An 8,725-nucleotide genomic window follows, 5' to 3' on the forward strand; every position below is an offset into this window, starting at 1 on the left:
CGGGAGAAAACCACGGACGCACGAAGGCGCAATCACTATCAGGGTGGAGTATTACAAGCACGAGACGACAGACCGTCTTTAGGTGCGACTACATGAAGTATATATGAGGGGCAATACATAAGAGTCCTTGGAGGACAAGTAAACGAGTTGTACTCGTACGCGTCGGTACCAACGCAAAGGCCCACACCGATTGTACTACGTCTAGTCCAATACGGTAGAATTTGGATCATAATTTAACAATCTCCACCTTGAGCCAAATTCCCTCCAGTAGTCGAAGAAAGTGAATAACTCCATCCAAATCAGCTTAAACACCTCGTGCGTCAAAGTCCATAGGACTAGTGAGAAATACCAACTAAGCCTGAGCAAAGCTCAAACTTATTGGTAGGAACTCGCTTTGTCATCATATCAGCTGGATTATCATGAGTACTTATCTTGCATACCTTCAAATCACCTTTAGCAACAACATCTCGAACATAGTGAAATCTGACGTCAATGTGTTTCGTTCTCTCATGATACATTGGATTCTTTGTAAGATATATAGCACTTTGACTGTCAGAAAATATGGTAGGGCAAGATGAATCTCCACAAAGCTCAGTGTACAAACCTCTCAACCAGATAGCTTCTTTGCATGCCTCGGAAATAGCCATATACTCGGCATCAGTTGTGGAACAAGCCACAATAGACTGCAAAGTTGCTCTCCAACTCACAGCACAACCACCAATGGTGAAAACATAACCTGTGAGCGATCTTCTCTTATCCAAATCACCAGCAAAATCAGAATCAACAAAACCAACAAGTCCATCTCCAGTTTTTCCAAACTGTAAATAAGCATTAGAAGTACCTCGTAGGTATCTGAAAATCCACTGAACTGCATTCCAATGCTCTTTTCCAGGATTAGCCATGTATCTACTAACAACACTCAGTGCATAAGATAAATCCGGACGAGAACAAACCATGGCATACATAAGTGAACCAACTGCGCTCGAATAGGGAACTCTAGACATGTACTCAATATCTGCATCTGACTCAGGACATAAGGCTGATGATAATTTGAAGTGTGCAGCTAACGGAGTACTTACTCGCTTGGCATTATGCATATTAAAACGACGAAGAACTTTATCAATATATCCCTTCTGACTGAGATATAATTTTCCAGATGGTCTATCTCTGGATATTTCCATGCCAAGTATTTTCTTTGCTGCACCCAAATCCTTCATCTCAAATTCATTACTCAATTGCTTCTTTAGTTCATCAATCTCTGACATGCTCTTTGCAGCAATTAACATATCATCAACATAAAGGAGCAAATAAATAGTTGAACCATTGACAGTTTTCAAGTAAACACAACTATCATAATTAGACCGTTTGAAACCTTGAGAGAGCATAAAGGTGTCAAATCTCTTGTACCACTGTCGAGGGGATTGCTTCAATCCATAAAGAGATTTCTTTAACTTATAGACAAACTTTTCTTTTCCAGGAATAACAAAACCTTCAGGTTGTTCCATATAAATATCCTCTTCCAATTCTCCATGTAAGAATGCAGTTTTAACATCCAATTGTTCAAGCTCAAAATCTTTCATGGCAACAATACTAAGTAAAGTGCGAATAGAGCTATGCTTCACAACAGGAGAAAAGACTTCGTTATAGTCAATACCTGGAATTTGGCTATAACCTTTAGCAACCAACCTTGCTTTATATCTTGCCTCATCATCAGGAGAAACACCTTCCTTTATTTTGAAAACCCACTTGCAACGAATAGGTTTCTTCTCTCTAGGTAATCTTACTAAATCCCAAGTGCCATTCTTTTCAAGTGATTCCATCTCATCATGCATAGCAGTCATCCACTTATTACTATCACCGGAAATAATAGCCTCGGAATATGAAGAAGGCTCAGCATTACCTTCAATTTCTTCTGCAACAGATAAAGCAAAAGAAACAATATTGCACTCCTCAATTAACCTCTCAGGTGCATTAATACCCCGCCTAACTCTGTCACGTGCGAGATTCCAACTGGGTGGAACAATAGGCTGATTTGGAGTGACATGTTCATCATCAAAGACGGGTTCATCATGTGCATCAGCATTTTCCTTATCAGAAGTATCACCTGAATCAATAACATGCTCCACCTGAACAGTAGGCTGCTGAAGAGTAGACTGTTGTTCACTCTCAATTGGAACATTAGTAGATGCAACATCATGTAACATAGCAGATTCATTAAAGATAACGTTCCTGCTAATAACAATCTTTTGTGTTTCAGGATTCCACAATTTAAAACCTTTAACACCAGATTTGTAACCAAGAAAGATGCACTTAACAGCCCTAGGCTCCAACTTTCCATTATCAACATGAGCATAAGCAGTGCAACCAAAAACTCTCAACTGTGAATAATCAGCAGGTGAACCAGACCATACCTCAATTGGAGTTTTCTTATTAAGAGGAATAGATGGTGAATGGTTGATGAGATAACAAGCAGTGGAAGCGGCCTCAGCCCAAAAACGCCTATGCAAACCTGCATTGGACAACATGCAACGGGCTCTGGAAATAATGGTCCTGTTCATACGCTCAGCAACACCGTTTTGTTGAGGAGTATAAGGAACGGTGTGGTGTCTGACAATGCCTTCAGACTTGCAATAATTCCCAAATTGCTTAGAACAGAATTCCATACCATTATCAGTGCGAAGTATTTTTACCTTCTTTTCAGTTTGTCTCTCAATCATAATCTTCCACTCCTTAAAAGCTGAGAAAGCTTGCCATTTATGCTTCAAGAAATAAGGCCAAACCTTTCTCGAATAATCATCAATAATAGTCAACATGTAACGAGCACCACCTAATGACCTTTTGCGAGATGGTCCCCATAAATCAGAATGCACATAATCAAGAATACCTTCAGTTGTATGAGTCGAAGTGTTGAACTTCACCCTCTTGTGCTTGCCGAAGATACAATGCTCACAAAATTTCAATTTACCAGTTTGGTATCCTTTAAGAAGACCTCTCTTATTTAACTCTGCCAAACCAAGTTCACTCATATGTCCAAGACGCATATGCCAAAGGTTAGAAGCATCACAACCAGAATTCTTTGAAATAACTGGAGTAGCGTTACCTGAAACGGTAGAACCTCGAAGGTAATAAAGACCATTGGTCGAACTTAAGTCACCTTTCATCACAATGAGAGAACCTTTGGTGACCTTCAGAACGCTATCTCCACCTGAATACTTGTACCCCTTTGCATCAAGGGCACTCACAGAGATAAGATTTCTCTTCATCTTCGGAATATACCGAACATCTGTCAAAGTTCTGATTGTGCCATCAAACATCTTGATTCGAATGGAACCAATGCCTTCAATCTTGCATGGTGAATTATCAAAACCCAAAACGGAACCAGCAGCAGTAGTAGAATCAAAAGTAGTAAACCATGTTGGAAATATGCCCTAGAGGCAATAATAAATTAGTTATTATTATATTTCTTAGTTCATGATAATCGTTTATTATCCATGCTATAATTGTATTGATTGGAAACACAATACTTGTGTGGATACATAGACAAAACACTGTCCCTAGTAAGCCTCTAGTTGACTAGCTCGTTGATCAAAGATGGTCAAGGTTTCCTGGCCATAGGCAAGTGTTGTCACTTGATAACGGGATCACATCATTAGGAGAATCATGTGATGGACTAGACCCAAACTAATAGACGTAGCATGTTGATCGTGTCATTTTGTTGCTACTGTTTTCTGCGTGTCAAGTATTTATTCCTATGACCATGAGATCATATAACTCACTGACACCGGAGGAATGCTTTGTGTGTATCAAACGTCGCAACGTAACTGGGTGACTATAAAGATGCTCTATAGGTATCTCCGAAGGTGTTAGTTGAGTTAGTATGGATCAAGACTGGGATTTGTCACTCCGTGTGAACGGAGAGGTATCTCGGGGCCCACTCGGTAATACAACATCACACACAAGCCTTGCAAGCAATGTGACTTAGTGTAAGTTGCGGGATCTTGTATTACGGAACTAGTAAAGAGACTTGCCGGTAAACGAGATTGAAATAGGTATGCGGATACTAACGATCGAATCTCGGGCAAGTAACATACCGAAGGACAAAAGGAATGACATACGGGATTATATGAATCCTTGGCACTGAGGTTCAAACGATAAGATCTTCGTAGAATATGTAGGATCCAATATGGGCATCCAGGTCCCGCTATTGGATATTGACCGAGGAGTCACTCGGGTCATGTCTACATAGTTCTCGAACCCGCAGGATCTGCACACTTAAGGTTCGACGTTGTTTTATGCGTATTTGAGTTATATGGTTGGTTACCGAATGTTGTTCGGAGTCCCGGATGAGATCACGGACGTCACGAGGGTTTCCGGAATGGTCCGGAAACGAAGATTGATATATAGGATGACCTCATTTGGTTACCGGAAGGTTTTCGTGCATTACCGGAAAAGTTTCGGGCTCATCGGTAGTGTACCGGGAGTGCCGGGAGGGGTGCCGGGGACCATCGGGAGGGGTGTCACGCCCCAAGGGGTCTCATGGGCTATGGGAAGAGATAAACCAGCCCCTAGTGGGCTGGAATAAGTTCCCACTAAGGCCCATAAGGTTTGAGAAGGAAAAAACACAAGGTGGAAAGAGTTTCCAAGTGGGAAGGTGGAATCCTACTCCAAGTAGGATTGGAGTAGGACTCCTCCACCTCCAATTTCGGCCAAACCTTTAGGTTTTGAGGCTGCCTCCTCCCCTCCCTCCCACCTATATATATGGAGGTTTTAGGGCTGATTTGAGACGACTTTTCCACGGCAGCCCGACCACATACCTCCACGGTTTTTCCTCTAGATCGCGTTTCTGCAGAGCTCGGGCGGAGCCTTGCTGAGACAAGGTCATCACCAACCTCCGGAGCGCCGTCACGCTGCCGGAGAACTCTTCTACCTCTCCGTCTCTCTTGCTGGATCAAGAAGGCCGAGATCATCGTCGAGCTGTACGTGTGCTGAACGCGGAGGTGCCGTCCGTTCGGTACTAGATCGTGGGACTGATCGCGGGATTGTTCGCGGGGCGGATCGAGGGACGTGAGGGCGTTCCACTACATCAACCGCGTTCACTAACGCTTCTGCTGTACGATCTACAAGGGTACGTAGATCACTCATCCCCTCTCGTAGATGGACATCACCATGATAGGTCTTCGTGCGCGTAGGAAATTTTTTTTTTCCCATGCGACGTTCCCCAACAGTGGCATCATGAGCTAGGTTCATGCGTAGATGTCTTCTCGAGTAGAACACAAAAGTTTTTGTGGGCGGTGATGTGCGTTTTGCTGCCCTCCTTAGTCTTTTCTTGATTCCGCGGTATTGTTGGATTGAAGCGGCTTGGACCGACATTACTCGTACGCTTACGAGAGACTGGTTTCATCGTTACGAGTAACCCCCTTTGCTCAAAGATGACTGGCAAGTGACGGTTTCTCCAACTTTAGTTGAACCGGATTTGACCGAGGAGGTCCTTGGATGAGGTTAAATAGCAACTCATATATCTCCGTTGTGGTGTTTGCGTAAGTAAGATACCATCCTACTAGATACCCTTGGTCACCACGTAAAAGATGCAACAACAAAATTAGAGGACGTCTAACTTGTTTTTGCAGGGTATGATTGTGATGTGATATGGCCAACGATGTGATGTGATATATTGGATGTATGAGATGATCATGTTGTAATAGAAATATCGACTTGCACGTCGATGGTACGGCAACCGGCAGGAGCCATAGGGTTGTCTTTATACTAACGTTTGTGCTTGCAGATGCGTTTACTATTTTGCTAGGATGTAGCTTTAGTAGTAATAGCATGAGTAGCACGACAACCCCGATGGCAACACGTTGATGGATGATCATGGTGTGGCGCCGGTGAAAAGAAGATCGTGCCAGGTGCTTTGGTGATGGAGATCAAGAAGCACGTGATGATGGCCATATCATGTCACTTATGAATTGCATGTGATGTTAATCCTTTTATGCACCTTATTTTGCTTAGAACGACGGTAGCATTATGAGGTGATCTCTCACTAAAATTTCAAGACGAAATTGTGTTCTCCCCGACTGTGCACCGTTGCTACAGTTCGTCATTTCAAGACACCACGTGATGATCGGGTGTGATAGACTCAACGTTCACATACAACGGGTGCAAAACAGTTGCGCACGCGGAACACTCGGGTTAAGCTTGACGAGCCTAGCATGTGCAGACATGGCCTCGGAACACATGAGACCGAAAGGTCGAGCATGAATCGTATAGTTGATATGATTAGCATAGAGATGCTTACCACTGAAACTATTCTCGACTCACGTGATGATCGGACTTGAGATAGTGGATTTGGATCATGTACCACTCAAATGACTAGAGAGATGTACTTTTTGAGTGGGAGTTCTTAAGTAATATGATTAATTGAACTAATTGTCATGAACATAGTCTAATGGTCTTTACGAATTACGATGTAGCTTGCGCTATAGCTCTACTGTTTTTATATGTTCCTAGAGAAAATTTAGTTGAAAGTTGATAGTAGCAAACTTTGCAGACTCAGTCTGTAAAACCGAGGATTGTCCTCGTTGCTGCACAGAAGGCTTATGTCCTTAATGCACTACTCGGTGTGCTGCACCTCGAGCATCGTCTGTGGATGCTGTGAACATCCGACATACACGTTTTCTGATGACTACACGATAGTTCAGTACAAAAATACTTAATGGCTTAGAAGCAAGGCGCCGAAAACGTTGTAAAACGTCACGGAACATAAGTGATGGTCTAAAGAGATGAAATTGTGATTTCATGCTTGTGCCCTTGTTAAGAGGTACGAGACCTCCGACAAGATTCTTTGTCCACAAAGTAAAGGAGAAAGGCTCAATCGTTGAGCATGTGCTCAGATTGTGTGAGTACGACAATCGCTTGAATCAAGTGGGAGTTGATCTTCCAGATGAGATAGTGATAGTTCTCCAAAGTCACTGCCACCAAGCTGTGAGAGCTTAGTGATGAACTATAACATATCAAGGATAGATACAATGATCCTTGAGCGATTCGCGATGTTTGACACTGCGAAAGTAGAAATCAAGAAGGAGCGTCAATAGTTGATGGTTTGTAAAACCACTAAGTTTCAAAAGGGGCAAGGGCTAGAAGGGATACTTCGTGAAACGGCAAAACAGTTGCTGCACTAATGAAAAGACCCAAGACTAAACCCAAACCCGAGAATAAGTGCTTCTGTAATGAGGGGAACAGTCACTGAGGCGGAGCAACTCTAGATACTTGGTAGATAAGAAGGCTGGCAAAAGTCGAGAGAAATATATTTGATATACATAATGTTGATGTGTACTTTACTAGTACTCCTAGTAGCATGAGGGTATTGGATACCGGTTCGGTGGCTAAGTGATTAGTAACACGAAATGAAAGCTACGGCATAAACGGAGACTAGCTAAAGGCGAGGTGACGATACATGTTGGAAGTGTTTCCAAGGTTGATATGATCAAACGTCACACACTCCCTCTACCATCGGGATTGGTATTAAACCTAAATAATTGTTATTTGGTGCTTGCGTTAAGCATGAACATGATTGGATCGTGTTTATTGCAATACGATTATTCATTTAAAGAGAATAATGGTTACTCTGTTTTCTTGAATAATCACCTTCAATGGTTTATTGAATCTCGATCATAGTGTTACACATGTTCATGATATTGGTGCCAAAAGATACGAGTTGATGATGATAGTACCACTTACTTGTGGCATTGCCGCTTGAGTCATGTTAGTATAAATTGCATGAAGAGGCTCCATGCTGATGGATCTTTGTACTCACCTGATTTCGAATCACTAGTGACATGCAAATCATACCACATGAGCAAGGCCTTGTTTTCATTGAGATGAAATAAGATAGTAACTTGTTGGAAGTGATACATTTTGATGTATGCAGTCCAATGGGTGCTGAGGCACGCAGTGAATATCATTATGTTCTTACTTCACTGACGATTTGAGTAGATACTAGAGTATTTACTTAATGAATCACAAGTCTGAAATATTGAAAAGTTCAATTCTGTTTCGGAGTGAAGTTCGTCGTAACAAGAGGATAAACTGTCTACGATATGATCATAGAAATGAATATCTGAGTTACGAGTTTTGGTACGCAGTTAAGACAATGTGGAAATTGTTTCGCAGTTCATGCCACCTGAAACATCATAGTGTGATGATGTGTCTGAACGTCATAGCCACGCACTATTTGGTATGGTGCATACTATGATGTCTCTTATCAAATTACCACTATCGTTTATAGGTTATGCATTAGAGACAACCGCACTCACTTTAAATAGGGCACCGCGTATTTCCGTTGAGATGACACAGTATAGACTGAGGTTTAGAGAAATCTAAACTGTCGTTTCTTGAAAGTTTGGGGCTTCGACACTTATGTGAAAAAGTTTCAGTCTGATAAGCTCGAACCCAAAGCGGATAAATACATCTTCATAGGATATCCAAAATAGTTGGGTACATCTCCTATCTCAGATCCGAAAGCAAAGTGTTTGTTTGTAGAAACGGATCCTTTCTCGAGGAAAGGTTTCTCTCGAAAGAATTGAGTGGGAGGGTGGTAAAAATTGATGAGGTTATTGAACCATCACTTCGACCAGTGTGTAGCAGGACGCAGGAAGTTGTTCATGTGGCGCCTACACCAATTGAAGTGGAAGCTGATGATGGTGATCATCAAGCTTCGAATCAAGTT

Source organism: Hordeum vulgare, chromosome 5H, assembly GCF_904849725.1.
Source record: "Hordeum vulgare subsp. vulgare chromosome 5H, MorexV3_pseudomolecules_assembly, whole genome shotgun sequence".
In the NCBI taxonomy this organism is placed as follows: Eukaryota; Viridiplantae; Streptophyta; class Magnoliopsida; order Poales; family Poaceae; genus Hordeum; species Hordeum vulgare.